This window comes from Lotus japonicus, chromosome 2 (assembly GCF_012489685.1).
Source record: "Lotus japonicus ecotype B-129 chromosome 2, LjGifu_v1.2".
In the NCBI taxonomy this organism is placed as follows: domain Eukaryota; kingdom Viridiplantae; phylum Streptophyta; class Magnoliopsida; order Fabales; family Fabaceae; genus Lotus; species Lotus japonicus.
In genome coordinates, this window is record NC_080042.1 from 35,830,209 (window position 1) to 35,847,361 (window position 17,153).

The following is a 17,153-nucleotide window of genomic DNA, read 5'->3' on the forward strand; positions in this document are numbered from 1 at the left end:
ACTCGCAGTGACTCCAAAGTAGTGTGCCCGTAGGCAAATAGTTACAGATCCAGAAGTGTGAGTGAAAAGGTTATAATTACAATCCACTGGGAGAAAGTCGGCCTCAAAATGGCCTAAGCAAAGACTCCTATAGTCCGACTGACTCACTGTGATCCCTCAATAAGAGAACCACACAAAAGCCATGCGTCGGGAACCTACCCGTCCCAAAAGCAAAACGAATCAGAGCTCTACACAAATATGACGCCTGCCTAACTCTACCAACCCATAACTGCTCACAATCCGAGTCCTCGGCGAACTGAAGACGGCAAGTTGAAGCTCAGCTCCATGCGTCGTAGAACTTCTTTCGTCAGATGTTCACACTCGTCAGTCCGGTCCTCCATGACCCTTCCCCGGTACGTCGCTCGATGACCCACAACATCGATCACCCAAGCGGTGGGGGCATCCCGATCCACAAGCTCATATCTGATCCCCCCCGAGGGAGAGACCATCGAACACCAGTCGGCCATCGACATCTGGCAGCAGGCCGACCGCCCAAACACAAACATACAAACAAAGCCAAGGCGCTAGGGTCAACTCACAGCAATAAGTAGATATACACTCAACATGTGATATGGGGTATAGATATATGTTGATATATATACATATAAACAATCCTAGCATGTTATGGCTCTAACATTGCTTCAATAAACAAACAACACACAATCTCAGTCAGATGAATGTATGCGTGAAATGCACAATATGTATCCGGATTTGTGACGCGTTCCCGTTCGCCACAAGTGAAGCATTTTCACTATGGATGGACCATTCCCGTTATCCATCCTGGATGAAATCCATCCTGGATGAACCATTCCCGTTATTCATCCTTGGTGAACCATTCCCGTTATTCACCGAATGATGAACCATTCCCGTTATTCATCATTAATGCAAGGTGAACCATTCCCGTTATTCACCATGATATGCACAGGTGAACCATTCCCGTTATTCACCCGATTGAATGCAACGTGGTTAGCCAAACAACGAATCGTCCTTACCACGAAAGTGTTTAGCTCACAACCCAATCTCAACAAACCCATGAGTTAGTGTCGGTCAATACAACACAACTCGGAGTAAGTGTCGGTCAATACAACACAACTCCATCCACAGAATACACAAGGGTCTAGTGTCGGTCAATACAACACAGCCCAAACAACAAGAGCACTAGGTGTCGGTCAATACAACACGGCTCCACAACAATCCCCAAGAGTACTAGAGTACTCGGTGACTTTCAATCATCACCATAGCTCACCTTAGTGGCTTTCCCCAATTCCGATAACTCTCCAAACCCACAACAAAGTCGACTTTTCCCCCGTCTTTCGTAAATATTTTCCCCTTCAGTTCTCCTATGCTTAAACGTTAATAAAAATTGTTTCAATTCGAATTAGTCAAGTTATGAGTTTATTTCTCAAAGTCTAAGTTTCCCAAGTCTTTAGTTTTTCAAAGCTCTATCATTCTAAGTTTTCAAAGATCAACCACCCAAAATACATTTCCCGGGGAAAGTCTAAGAATTCCAACATATGGCTAAGTCTCAAACCCCACATTTGGACTTGCCTAGGGTTGTTCATCCAACCCGAAATATCAAAGATCACCAGATCAATGAATCTCCACTCCGAAATTGCGTCAAAACGCTCAATCCAACAAAAGCACAACATCACAAGTATGGAAAAGCATCATAACATCAACTCATCATCAAAAACAACATCAGATAAAACATAAGTCGAATTTATCGACGCCTATCATGCAGTCATAGCTAATATATAGTAAGTTGCCCTAACCTCGAGCTGATCCAGCTTCGCAAATCAAATCTCCTTCACAGGAATGCCTTGAAACTTCCAAAGTTCCTTCAACTGAACCTCGGAGGAAAAACAAAGCAGAATCCACACAAAATCGATTAGTTTGATCGCAAAACAATACATAAACGATAGACAAAGCATCAAAGCTTCAGAATACGACAAACGGGTACGAAAGGACAAGTTTTCGAAAACGAAAAACTCCCCTCCCCTTAGGAAAAACCCACGGCCAAAAGGAGAAAAGGGCTTCGGCTCTTTTTTCTTCGATCAAATCAGTTTACAAGGTAGTTTTAGGGTAAAACTAAGGCAAAGAAACTGTCAGAACAATTTTCGGACAATCGGGCCGAAATACGATTACGCAGGGGCATTTTGGTCCAAAATAAAGGCTCAAAACTTCAAAGTTATCAGTTCTGAAAACAAATTTGACAGCAACGATCCTCATGATATCCGTGACAAAAAATCCTAAAGGCACGAAGTCAGATTATAGCTTTACGACAATAAAGTTTCGAAATGTGAGACAAAAAGAGTTTGAGTCAATTTTTCAGATCCTGGGCAACTGAATCGCAATCAGAGTTTACTGACAGAGGTTTTAGACTCAGGGAAACATAAGGAACATAACCCAAGCGAGAAATCAGAGAAATCGGACAATTTTAGAAAAAGCTCAAAACTTAGAGCACAGAAACGGCTTCAGAAACGCAACAGAAACAACAATCAGAGGTAGGAATCGTGTTAGTTACCTTGATACCTAGAAGTAGGGACGAACTGCACGAAGATTGGTCAAGGTTTCGCGAAATCTCCTTCTCCCCCCAAGCTCTCCACAATCTCGGCCAAAATGGTGAAAATGAAGAGGATATTAGCTTTTTCGCCTATTTATAGGCGGGCGAAATCGCGGGAAAATGAAAATTTCGCGATTCCGATTTTTGCAGCACGATCACCGTGGAATTCTAAGAGAGATTCTAACGTCAGAATTCCAGAACTCAAAACAAATATCTAGGATTTGGGAAAAACGATATCGAAAAACTCAAAAGCGGTGTCGGTTAATCTGCCCCGAAAAACTACTTTTTGCTGTGATGCTCAGACGACAAAACTTCCAACAGAAGAAAGATTGGAAATGTCGAAACAAGTCTGGCAACGCGGACGGAATCTTCGTTAGAAGTCCCGAATAGAAAAAGTATTCATCCATTGCTCGAAAATAGGGTTTCGAAGCAAAGAAATTAGCGTCGGCGGACATCCGAAAAGTGAAACCTATCGTGCGTACAGTCCAGAGTTCCGAAATGAAACGCTGGTCGATGGAAAAATAAAGAGAATCTTTAAATTTTCCGAGAGTTCGAAATCTCACTTAAAACGTTGCTTTAAGAGCGAAATAGCCTATTCTGGACACGCTCGCCCTAAGGCAAGTGTGCAGACGACTCGCACTAACTCCGAAAACAACTACGCAACATTCCCCAAGCAATACCTGAACTTTCTTCTTCATTAATCTTTCTCAAATGTCAAACTCCTGTCACGCTTACACTGATTCTACGCGTGAGTCGGAAACTAGCTTGTTCTGAAAATCCAGGTCTTACAACTGACAATGGTGCTCAGATCCTCTACACATCCAGCATTGACCAGATCATGCACCAGGTTGCTTTCAATGAGAAAGTCTGAGAGCAGTCTCCCAAAGGGGATATATTTGATTGCTGACTTGATGGAGGCAGTGGTGCGAGACTTCCGGATGCATTCCTTCAAGTAGGAGAACAGGAAGTAGGGAAGGCAGATCTTCTTCTGGTCTTGGATGAAGAACAACATCACCTTCTGGTTGAAGTTGATGTAGTCTGGAGAACTGCCCTTTGGTCTCTGGTTTATGCAGTGGAGCAAGATTTTGTGCCAGATCCTGAGCTTGGGATGAAGGTCCATCACCTTGTAACTCGTCTTGCCCGGTTTGTAAGTGGTGTACAGGGCCTGGTTGATTATATCCTTGGTGCTGGGTTTCAGCTTCGATTCCGTGAGTTGGAAACGATACCCATAAGCAGTGTCTGCACCCAGCAAATTCACGAAAGACTTCTCGGTGATGATGATCTTTCTTCCGAGAATGTAAGATACCACCTGAGTATCATCGCAGTCGGCGTGCTTCCAGAATTCCTTGACCAATCTATCATACACCGGTCCTCGAAGTCTGTTGAAGTAATTTCCCCAACCTTGAGCTTGGACTTCGGGACGAAGATCATACCCATTTGTAGCCAGGTTGTCGAGGTCGAATCTCCATTCTGCCAGGACTTGGAGTTCCTCAGGAGCATATACACAGTGAACGGCACAGCCCCGTTCTGCAATTGGAACACTCTGGTCTTGAGCTTGACCTTGATCTGATGGCGGATTCTCAGGGCCCCTTTGACCCGTTGCTAGACCAACTACCATGTGAGGGAACTGAGGTGCATCTGCAGTAGATCTTCTGGTTTGACTCACCATTTTTGAAGCGGTTGAAGGTTTGAGGTAGAAGATGAAGGTTGAAAGATGAAGAGAGATCGAGAGAGAAAACGAGGATAAACGGTTTCGAAAAAGCAGAGAGAGCGAGAGTAAAAACCGGAAGTGAAAGAGATCGTGTGTGTATAGTGGGTTTTGGCAAATAACCGTTGTTGATTCAAAAAGCACTTTAAGATCAACGGTTGAAAATTAAAGATAGATAGTAACAGTAAAATACACAAATCACACACAGGAGAGAAGCATATCTACACGCAATCATAACACACTATCACACCGGCACAAGAAACTATGCATCAGAAATACTGACACACGTGTTGTTGTCTCAGCTTCAGAGTCAGTACCAGTGGGTACACACACTCTGATTGAGTTACCTTCTGGACTAGACATCTTCTGATCAAGAAGTATCATAGTCAGAGGTTCTGATCCATCTTCACTCTGGACAAAAGTCCATGTTTAGATTTTTCAGAATAAAATTAAATCTATCCTCTGCTAAGGGCTTTGTAAAGATATCTGCCCATTGATGGTCAGTATCAACAAACTTCAGAAGAAGTACACCCTTCTGTACATAATCTCTAATAAAGTGATACTTTACCTCAATGTGCTTTGCCCTTGAATGCAGGATAGGATTCTTACTCAATGAGATTGCAGCAGTGTTATCACAATAGATTGGGATATTGCTCCCAAGGATCTGATAATCCTCCAGCTGATGTTTCATCCAGAGCATCTGAGTGCTGCATATTGCTGCTGAGATATATTCTGCCTCTGCAGTTGATAGTGCAATGGTTGATTGCCTCTTGCTTGCCCATGAGACTAGATTGCTTCCTAGAAATTGACAATTTCCGGAAGTACTTTTTCTCTCTGTTCTATCTCCAGCATAATCAGCATCACAGTAACCTGAAAGCTTATACTCTGATGTTTTCTTATACATCAAGCCAAGGTTAGTGGTGCCTTTCAGATACCTTAGGATCCTCTTAACAGCAGTTAAGTGGGTTTCCCTTGGATCTGATTGGAAACGAGCACATAAGTGAACACTAAATAATATATCTGGCCTAGATGCAGTTAAGTATAGAAGTGAACCTATCATGCCACGATAGAGCTTCTGACATACTTTACCACTTTTATCTTCTTTCTCCAGAATGCATGTAGGATGCATTGGAGTCTTGGCCACTGTAGATTCCAGCATATTGAACTTCTTCAGAAGTTCTTTAGTGTACTTGCTCTGATGGATATATGTTCCTTCTGGTGTTTGATCAACTTGTATTCCCAGAAAGTACTTTAATTCTCCCATCTTACTCATCTCAAATTCAGCCTGCATCATCTTAGAAAATTCTTTGCATAGAGATTGATTAGCAGAACCAAATATAATATCATCAACATAAATTTGCACAATTAAGATATCATCTTTATAAGTCTTGCAAAAAAGAGTTGTATCTACTTTACCCCTTACAAACTCATTCTCCAGAAGGAATGAGCTAAGTCTCTCATACCATGCTCTGGGAGCTTGCTTCAGACCGTAGAGTGATTTCTTCAATTTGAACACATGGTCTGGTTTCTTCTCATCTTCAAAACCTGGGGGTTGATGAACATAGACTTCCTCTGAGATATAACCATTTAGGAAGGCACTCTTTACGTCCATCTGATGTAGAACTATGTTGTGATTTACTGAGAAAGAGATCAACAGTCTGATTGCCTCCAGTCTTGCTACTGGAGCAAATGTTTCAGTGTAGTCTATTCCTTCCTGCTGGCTGTAGCCTTGAGCAACTAGCCTTGCCTTGTTTCTGACTACATCTCCTTTCTCATTCAGCTTGTTTCTGAATACCCATTTCGTTCCAATAACATGGACATTCTCAGGTTTCTTCACTAAGCTCCAAACATCATTCTTGGAGAATTGATTCAATTCTTCTTCCATGGCCAGAATCCAATCCTTGTCCTGAAGAGCTTCATCTATGGACTTGGGTTCAATTAAGGACACCAATCCTTTCAGACTGAGCAAGGTCTCTTCAGAAGGTCTGAAGGCAGATCTGGTTCTGACTGGTTCGTCTTTGTTGCCCAGAATCAATTCTTTAGGGTGAGCTGCAGTGATTCTGCTCTTCTTCAGAGTTTGTGAGTTAGAGGGACCAGCTTCTTCCTCTGGTTCATCGTCCTCTGGCTCATCTTCCTCTGGAGCTTTGCCTTTGTCAGAAACATTAATGCTTAAATCTGCAAACTTTTCAACTAGCTTTGACTGGTCAGAGTCAAGCTTATCATCAAATCTAACATGAATAGATTCTTCAATAGTCTTAGCATCAGTATTATAAAATCTAAAACCTTTAGATCTCTTAGAGTAACCGAGTAATAAACACTTAGAAGACTTAGCATCAAATTTATGCAATCTATCCTTAGTATTGAGAACATAACAAACACAGCCAAAAGGATGAAAATAAGAAATGTTGGGTTTTATGTTCTTCCACAATTTATAAGGAGTCTTATTCAGAATTGGTCTCACAGAGATTCTGTTCTAAATGTAACATGCTGTATTTACTGCCTCTGCCCAAAAGTGCTTAGCCATGCCAGTTTCTTGGAGCATGGTTCTAGCCATCTCCTGAAGAGTTCTGTTCTTCCTCTCAACAACACCATTTTGTTGAGGAGTTCTGGGACAAGAGAAATCATGTGCCGTCATGTGACGCGAGCATCCACTGTCCAGATACCATGATTGGTGTTTCAGTGGAGCTATCAAGGATATCTCATTTTCATCGTCTGAGTTAGGATCTCCTTCTGATTCTGAGTCAGAGTCAACAGCTCCCTTTGACTCTGCTTCCTTGTCTTTGACAATAGCCATGAGTCCTTGGACTTCACCATCAGAGTCAACATCCTCTGACTCTGATTCATCAAATGTCACCATCAGACTCTTCTTCGTCTTGAAGTGCTTCTTTGGCTTCTTGTCCTTCTTCAACTTTGGACAGTCACTTTTGTAGTGCCCTGATTCTTTGCACTCGAAGCATGTGACTTCCTTAATTGAGGACTTCTTCTGGCCTGAGGATTCAGACTTTCCTTTTGCCTTTCCAGAGCCTTTGTACTTGCTCTGCCTGTGCTTCCAGATTCGGTTGAGTCTCTTGGAGATCAGAGTCAGCTCATCTTCATCAGAATCTTCTGATGCTTCTTCAGATTCCTCTTCTTCAGCTTGAAGAGCTTTTGACTTCTCAACCTTAGCCTTTTCAGATTTGGATTTCAAGGCTATGGACTTTTTCCTCAGATCTTGCATCTCTGAGCGCTTCAGCTCATGGCATTTCAAAATGCTGATGAGTTCTTCTAAACTCATATTCTCAACATCTCTCGTGAGCTCTATTGAAGTCACCAAAGGCATCCAACTTTCAGGAAGACACCTGATGACCCTTATGACATGATCTTTTGTTGTGTAGCTCTTGTTGAGAGGTCGTATGCCAGCTACAAGCAACTGAAATCTGGAGAACATTTCTTCAATGGACTCATTTGGCTCCATGATGAAGGATTCATACTTTTGGATCAAAGACAATGCCTTTGATTCTTTGACTTTCTTGTTTCCTTCATGAGACATCTTCAGAGATTCGAAAATGCCTTTAGCAAACTCACGATCTGTAATCTTCTGGTACTCTTCATAGGAAATAGCACTTAGAAGAATTGCTCTTGCTTTGTGATGTTGTGAGTACAGCTTCTTTTGATCTGCAGTCATCTCTGACCTTGGGATCTTCTTGCCATCTGCATCAACTGGACGCTCGTAGCCATCCACAATAATATCCCAGAGATCTGCATCGAAACCCAGAAAGAAACTTTCCAGTCTATCTTTCCAATATTCGAACCTTTGACCGTCGAACATAGGAGGCTTTGCATTGTAACCATCTCTTTGAGTTTCACTGGTGGTGGCAGCCATTGTTTTTCACACCGGCCCGGATCACTGAACACTGTTAGGTGTGGTAATCAGAACTTGCGCTCTGATACCAATTGAAGGTATGAAAAACGGTAGAAAGGGGGGGTTTGAATAACGTTTTCAGTATAAAACTTCCACCTTAAAGATTTTGACAAATCTTTCGAGAACTTAAGTGCCAAAGATAAGAGATAGAAAAGCACACAAGGATTTTATCCTGGTTCACTTGATAAATCACTCAAGCTACTCCAGTCCACCCGTTAAGGTGATTTCTTCCTTCTTAGAATGAAGGCAATCCACTAATCAGGTAAGAGTTACAACTGCACTTGAAACCTACAAGTGACTAACAATTACACTGACTTAGCTCACACTAAGATTCACTCTCTTAGTCTTCTCTAGGATCCGATCAACCTTGATCTCCTAAAGGAACTAAACAAACTGTTTATCAAAGAATTGTTTACAAGAGATTTGCTTCTAAAAAGCTAATAGTAAACTCAATGAATTTCAGATGAAAGAAAACTTAGAAGATTTTGAATATGTCTTGTGTATGTGAATGCTTCTAGCCGTTTCTTTCAGACTTCAGCCTCTTTATATACTCCAAGGATTAGGGTTGAGCGATGCATGGGAAATGCTACCGTTGGAGGGCAGTTCTGGAAAATCCAGCTTTTGCTGTGGCTGAGAACGTTAGGTAGGTCGTCAGGAAGGTACAGCAACTTTTGTACTTGGATAGCGACGCGATCTTTAAACCTAGGAGACTTCTGATCAGGGGAATGCTTCATATTGGAACTTGTGAAGCCGGTTGATCAGAGTCAGAGGGAAAGCACAGATCCTCTGACCATTGTATCTTCTGATTCTGAACTCAGAGGGAAGAACATGGCCTTCAGAGTTTCTTGCTTCTGGACATCAGAGTTTCCACTATTCAGCTTCTGGATCTTCAGAGTCTTCTACACCATCAGAACATCTGAGCCTTCAGTGTTTCTTGGTTATCAGAACTTCTGGATCTTCAGAGCTTCTAGTGACTGAGTCCACATCAGAGTTTGTATAACTTCAGAGCTTCTGAAGCTTTTCCACTGTTCATACTGAACATGGTGAATGCGAAAGCGTTGCTTGGGTCACTCTTTATACACAGTGCTTCTGATTTGTGTGAGATTGAGTTGAGGTCAGAGCCTGTAAATAGCACACTCAGAAAAACACGTTAGAGTACCACAATTGTTCATATCAAAAGGTTAACTTGTAATCATCAAAACATAGAGTTGTACTACTAGATCAAAACTTGATCTTACAATCTTTTCTTTCCTGTGTATTCAGTTTATTGTGTAAAAATTGTTCATCAAAATACTTGTTTTATCATCAACAAAAATGGGGAGATTGTAAGATCAAGGTTTGATCAGTGGTTGCATCTCTATGTTTTGATGATTACAATTAAGGTTTGTGATGATGAACAATTGTGGTACCCTAACGTTTGTCTTTTGAAGATGTGACAAACAGGTTCTGAATCTGACCCAAGCCTATTCGTTCAGAAGAAGAAGAACCAAGGGTTACTAAAAATAGAGCTCTTTAACCTACCATGTTCGTTCTGAACTGTGGCAAATACTTCAGAAGCTCTGAAGATGGAAGCTCTCAAGAAGTTCTGAAGAACTCAAGTCAGAAGCTCTGAAGACCAGATGTTCCAGTGGAACGGTCTAGAAGCAGAAGACTCAAGTTCTGAAGACTTGCAAGAAGTTGGTTCTGAAGACCCAAGCTATTCTAGCTCTGACAATCAGAAGTTCTGAGGAACTTGTTCAGAAGCAGAAGTTGCAAGGTCAGAAGAATCCAAGCTTCAATCTGACGATGATCAGAAGCTTCACCAACGTTCATCTGAAGCTCCTTGATCACAAGTTAACTGGTGAAAGGACAGGTCGCTATCACAGTACAACGTCGTACAAGTCTCAGTCTGTCCGCCACCTACCTTGTACAGCCTAGCAGTCGGATATCACAGAATTGCCACTCCAACGGATAAAACCCTAGCAACGGCTACATCACAAGTCTTGGAGTATATAAAGGCTGAAGAAAGAAGAAAGAAGTGAAGAAACTTTGCTGAAAACATTCAACATATACGAACCAATTTCTTAGCATTATTTCTTCACCGTTCTTAAACATTTGAGTTTACTATCAGCTTGTTAGAAGCATTCTTTGTAAACCCGAAACCTTTTACATCACATTGTAAAGTTCCTTAAGAAACCAAGGTTGGTCGGATCTTGAGAGGACTGAATCAAGGCTGATTCAGTGTTTAGCTAGCCTTAAGAGGATCGGTAGATCAGCTTCTTAAGAGGATACTAGTGAGAAAATCAGTGTATTGTTAGTCAGCAGGTTGCAAAGTGCAGTTGTAACACTCATTGATTTTAGTGGATTGCCTTCATCAGAAGAAGGAAGAAATCACCTTCACAGGTGGACTGGATTAGCTTGAGCTTTTATCTCAAGTGAACCAGGATAAAATACTTGCGTGCTTTACTTCTTATCATTCAGCACTTAGTTTTTATCTTTGAGTTTTGAAAAAGCTTGAAAAGTATACCCGTGATTTAAAAACTCTATTCAAACCCCCCCCTTTCTAGTGTTTTTCGCACCTTCACCGATGTTCCTTTAAGACAGGTACTCCAGAAGCCCGACTTGTCTGGACGATTAGTCAGCTGGTCAGTCGAATTGTCTGAGTATGATATACAGTATGAGCCAAGGGGACAAGTGACAGTCCAAAGCTTGATCGACTTCGTGGCGGAATTAACACCCACGGAAGGCGAGAAAAACCAAGGCGAGTGGATCCTGTCTGCTGATGGATCCTCAAACAGCACTGGAAGTGGAGCTGGAATAACTATTGAAAGCCCGGATAGGATGGTCATTGAACAATCTCTGAAATTCGAGTTCAAGGCGAGCAACAACTAGTCAGAGTACGAGGCTCTAATCGCCGGACTAAGGCTGGCCATTGAATTAGGTGTTCAGAGATTGTTCATCAAAGGTGACTCACAGCTGGTTGTTAAACAGGTAAATGGCGAGTATCAAGTTAAGGATCCGCAACTTTCAAAGTACCTGGAAGTGGTGCGGCGATTAATGAAGGAGATAGGAAAGATCAGAATAGAACACGTTCCAAGAAGTCAAAATGAAAGGGCTGATGTGCTAGCAAAGTTGGCCAGCACTGGGCGATTGGGCAATTACCAAACAGTCATTCAGGAAACCCTCCCTCGCCCCAGAATTGACTTGGTGGAAGTGAAGTTGAAGTCAGTAAAATCAGTTATTGAAGGTGAACCTTCGTGGATGGAGCCAATCAAGACTTTCCTCAAAGATCCTCCGAAGGGCAATGCCCTGAATACAAAAGAAAGGCGTAGGGAGGCTAGTTTTTATACGCTGGTAGATGGTGAACTATATCGGCGGGGAATTATGTCTCCTATGCTTAAATGTATCGACACGAGAGATGCCTAGGGAATCATGGCGGAAGTCCACGAAGGGGTATGTTCTAGCCACATAGGGGGGCGATCGTTGGCAGTAAAGGTTTTAAGGGCAGGATTTTTCTGGCCAACAATGAAGAGGGATTGTTTGGAATATGTGAAGAGGGGTGAAAAGTGTCAAGTTTTTTCTGACTTACATAAAGCCCCGCCCGAGGAGTTAACAACCATGATAGCACCTTGGCCATTTGCTATGTGGGGGACTGACATCCTAGGACCTTTCCCAGTAGCTAAGGCACAACTGAAGTATATCATTGTGGCTGTTGATTACTTTACCAAGTGGATAGAAGCGGAAGCAGTGGCGACTATTACAGCCGCCAAGGTCAGGAGTTTCCTGTGGCGACGTATTGTGTGCAGATTTGGGGTCCCCATGGCTTTGGTAATGGACAATGGGACTCAATTCACAAGTAACGTCACCAGAGAATTTTGTGCAGATATGGGAATTGAAATGAGATTTGCATCAGTAGAACATCCGCAGACAAATGGACAGGCCGAATCAGCCAACAAGGTTATTTTAAAAGGCTTAAAGAAGAAATTGGATGAGGCGAAAGGTCTTTGGGCGGATGAGCTACCAGGCGTCCTATGGGCATATAACACAACTGAGAAGTCGAGCACGAAGGAAACCCCATATCGTTTGACTTATGGAACCGATGCCATGCTCCTTGTTGAAATCGAGAATCGAAGTTGGCGAGTAACTCGGTTCAATGAGGACAACAATGGGGAAAATTTGATAGCAAGTTTAATCATGTTGCTTGAGGAACAACGGGAGGCACACCTGAGGAATGAGGCAGGGAAGGTCAAAGTCGCCAGGACATTTGCAACGAAAGTAGTTCCAAGAACTATGAAAGTGGGGGACTTAGTGCTTCGAAAGAACACTATACCCGATAAGCACAACAAACTTTCGCCCAATTGGGGTGGGCCTTACAGGGTAATTGGCGACGTTGGAGGAGGAGCTTATAAATTGGAACAACTCAATGGTCAAAAGATTCCCCGAACATGGAACGCCTCTCATTTGAAGCAGTATTTCAGCTAAAGGCAACAACAAAAATGAATGAAGTCGCACTCTTTTTCCCTTTCTTTGGAAAGGTTTTTAATGAGGCGGTATATGTAAAGAATGAAGGGACAATTGCTCCCAATTATGAAAAATGAAAAAATCATTTCAAGAAATTGTTTATTTTTATTTTTTTGATTTATATGGCGAATTTATGCGGCGTAAGTCGTATCAAGGTATCAAAATACCGCGAATAAACCTTTCGGAATAAGAAAGTGTCGCCACCAGATATTAAAAGCCTTGGCAATTCTAGTGGCCACTAGAAACCAAGCCACGTCGAAAAATCGACTTAGGTATATCAACCGATAAACGACAACGATTTAGTAAATAAACAACGCCGAGATAACAACAGTGGAGTTAAACGGTAACAACAGTTGAATTGAAAAGAACTTCATTAAGATAACAAAAAGGGTGTGGCCCTTACATCACTTATTACAACAAGGAAGAAAAAGGGCAAAGCCCAAGAACAAAGACACTTAAACAAAATAAAAACAGGAAATAAATTCAAGCCAAGTTCTCATTGTAGGCATTGTTGTCTTGGCTGGCGACAGTTTGTGGGTCCTCCTTCCCTTGATCCTCATTCCTGTCCTGGTCATTTCCATCCTCGCCATTTCCTTCCTCAGACTCGCTTTCAGAATTGAATTGAGGAAGGAGGTTAAGGTCAACATCATCATCACCAATCACTTGACCATCCTTGATTTCCTTCAGATACCCGATACGGGAAAGATCAAAGCCCGGTTCGACAACATTGATTTGCTCTTCGGCCGCCAGAAAGCCTTGAGCAAATTGGAGGGAGGCGCGCCCTAAAATGGAAGCATTCAGGCGTTCAATCTTCTTTTCCAGCTTTTGACACTTAGCCTGAACGACAGTGTGTTTGACATTGATGGCTTCTTTCAGAGACTTAATCTTCTGAAGGAGTAGGTTAGAAGACGCCAAGTCATCGGTTAACTTAGCGCATTTCTCCTCAGCAGACTTCAAATGTTTGTTGGCTGTCTCAGCGTCGACTTTCGCTCGCTCATATGCAGCCTTATAGTCAGTCGCCTTCTTCTCAAGGCGATTCTTGGCCGCCTGCAAATCTTTTACACAGTGAGCCATGCCCGCCACGGTGCTGGCGGCAGAAAGAGCATGGTAAATGGCCAGGGAAGCGATGTTGGGGCGGCCTTGACCGGAAATACCTTTGTGAATCCGGTTGTCAAAAGTTCGAGTCATGAAGTCCAACCCGTTGAAGTGAGGATCGGACAAGTTTAGCAAAGGGGGAGGAGCCTCGCCACCAATAGCTGAGCTAGTGCCAGCATGGCTAAATGGAGTTGGCGGGCGGTGAATCATCATGCCTGAATCTTGTTGGGGAGGCGGGACGTTGTCATTTCCTTTCTTTTTCTCCACCGGTCTATTCTTGGAGCCTGAACCAGTAGGATTGAGAGTTGTCTGGTGAAGAGGTTTACCACCAGCAGTTTTTTCAGCAGCGCCTGATGTTTTTTGGCGCTTAGGATCCCTGAGGTTGTCAGAATCCGAATCGCCTTCAAGCTTCTTCTTTTGCTCGGCTTCCGCCGCTCTTTTCTCGCCGCTTCAGCAGATTGGGCGAGGTATGCTTTCATATTCAGCGGGCTGGCATCAGTTTTTCCCTTACCCATCGTGGCTGCACAAGAAAGCATCAGTTAGACATCACATATGAATAACAAAAAACCAAGTTATAGAAGAAGATTATAAACTTACTAAAGAATTGATTTAAGGTGCCGGATTTCGACGCCTCAATCAAATCATGACCAGAGATTACTGGCATTGAGCGGAGATAATCGGCGACCCCTCGCTCGGAATCATCCAAGGCGTCATACGAAACGGAGATTTTTCAACGAGGATTTCTCGTCCAATAAAAGGGGAAGAGAGGAATATTACCGGAATCTCGGAACAAGTTTTTTATTTCAGGCGATTCAACAACCTTAAAATATTTTTTCTGCCACACTTTGTAATGGCTCTTGAGGGCGGTTGATGACCCTATTTTAGTAGTGTTTTTAGGGTCATTTCGTCGGTTGTTTTGAGTCTTTTTGTTGAGTCTCATGTAGTGTTTCATGCATTCTCCTGCATTTTTATTCTTTTCTTTAGTTTTTATTTTGTTTTGGTAATTTGGCAGTTTTATAGGTAGTTTTCTTGCATTTTAAGTAAAGTTTAGGACTTGCATGGTTGTGTTGTGTTTTATGAAGGACTTCTTGTGCTAATGAGCTCTTGGAGCTTCTAGAATCTTCCTTGTCTTGTTGGTTAGGTTTGGAGTGCAGAAACTGAAGGAGAAAGAAGGCCAAGGAGCATGGAATTGATGAAGAACTTAAAGAGAATTGAAAAGAGGAGTTTCAGAAGCCAAAAAGTCATTTTCAGGCGAGCTTGAGCGCCTAGGCGCTGGGAGTGGGCGCCTAGGCGCCAATTAGTCCAGAGAGCATGTTTTTTAAGTGCAATTGGCGCTCAGGCGCTCTGAATTGGCGCCTGAGCGCCCAGACTCGAACTGTTAGCCTTTAAATAGGCTTTTTGCCATTTCTTTTGTACCCTTTGTCATTTTTATCAACTTTTTACATAAGTTAGAAGAGAGAGAGCTTGAGTTTTGAAGCTTTGGGAGCTTCCCCTAGGCCCTATGATCCAGGTTTTATCTTTACTTTCTAACATGGATTCCATAGCCATGTTTGGCTAAAACCCCTTTTGCTTTGGGTTCTTTATAAGACTTTGAATGTTTTAGCTATCAATCCTTTTCTATTCATGATGTTCTGACTAAACCCTTGAATCTCACTTCTGTGCTTTATCTTTCAAGCTTGAATGCATGCTAGCTTCTTACTTTTCTATAATCATAACGATAGTTTGTTATAGAATTGGGACTTGTTGTGAGATTACTCCTTCTATACTTGCTGCTAGGAATAGAGGAAGGGTTGGGGTTTGTTGGCCTGATTTGTGTGCTTAGTGCTTCTAACAAATGTTTAGGTTATCAAGGAATTGAATCTATCTTTTGATTAGAAAGGGTTTTCTTTACGAGGCATCGATAGATGACTATCTAGGCTAGAACATCAAGGAGAGACTCGGGATTAATTGAATAGGAAGGTTTGCTAAAACTGAAATAGTTGAACAAGAACCCAAGGCAATCTCATCTCTGAATTTCAATCACTTTTTTTACTTGATCACTTGTCTTTTTACAAACTCAAGAAACAACCAATCATTAAAACTGAATTTTATTTGCTTTCCAACCTTGAACTTGATTCTTAAACCGAATTCGCTTTCCATTTCCCTGTGGTTCGATAAATTAAAACCGGGTAGATTCTGTGCACTTGCAGAAGAACCAACAAGTTTTTGGCGCCGTTGCCGGGGAATTGTTTGTGGTTTTTGGTTTAAGTTTTTAGTTTGTGGTTTTATTATTTGTTTTTATCTTTGTCTAGAATTGGTGCTACTAATCTTTCTCTGTTTGAGTGTCATAGATTCAGGTTACTCTCACGAGAGACACCGCCATGGGTGGCCGAATGACGGAGGAGGAGATGCAAGCCCATATTGAGGCAAGAATCCAAGAGGGGATCACCCTCCGATTATGTGAACAAGAAGTTGAGAATGCCAACCGGTCTCTTCGGGAACTCACTTCGGCTACCATGAGTTATGACTATCTCGGGAGCATTGTCTTTCCCGAGGGAGTGGGAAACTTTAAGTTGAGACCGACATTCATCAACTTGGTGAGCCAAAACCAATATGGTGGAGGTACTTTGGAAGATCCACATGCTCACATGGAGAGGTTCATCCGGAATTGCAACACTTACCGTGTGAACAATGTTCCGACGGATGCAATTCGGTTGAGCTTGTTTCCATTTTCTTTGAAGGATGCAGCGGAGGAATGGCTGAATTCACAACTTCAAGGGAGTATCACTACTTGGGAAGACCTAGCAGAAAAATTCACAACAAGGTTCTTCCCAAGAGCTCTTTTGAGGAAGCTGAAAAAAGACATTATGAATTTTGTGCAAACCACTGAGGAAAATCTCTATGAAGCTTGGGAGCGCTTCAAGAAGCTATTGAGGAAATGTCCTCAACACAATCTCACCCAAGCTGAATTGGTTGCAACATTTTATGATGGTCTACAATACTCTTGGAGGTTTGGCCTAGATGCGGCTTCAAATGGGGAGTTCGATGCTCTTCCCCCACAAGCGGGGTATGACTTAATAGAAAAGATGGCAGCGAGAGCCATGAACTCTGAAAATGATCGCCAAACCCGAAGGAGTAAGTTTGAAGTGGAAGCTTTTGACAAGCTCTTGGCCTCCAACAAGAAACTCACCGAACAAGTGGCGGAGATTCGAATGCATATTAAGGAGACCAAGGCTATTGGTGCAAGAATGACTTGTGTGGAGTGCAAGTCTTGTGGTGGACCTCATGTTAGTAACTTGTGTACTGTCAATGTTGAGAGCAATGAAGCCAAAGCTATAGCTCAAGGAAGCATAGTTCCATCCTCAAAT

The 17,153-nt window shown here is 42.4% G+C and overlaps 1 non-coding gene across 1 annotated transcript; it reads right to left on the reverse strand.

Moving 5' to 3' along the window:
* Positions 1-16,634: 16,634 nt before the first annotated feature.
* Positions 16,635-16,741, reverse strand: LOC130741523 (small nucleolar RNA R71). Its single transcript, XR_009020417.1, has one exon. It is a non-coding gene; the product is annotated as a small nucleolar RNA R71 (small nucleolar RNA).
* Between the last annotated feature and the right edge of the window lie 412 nt (positions 16,742-17,153).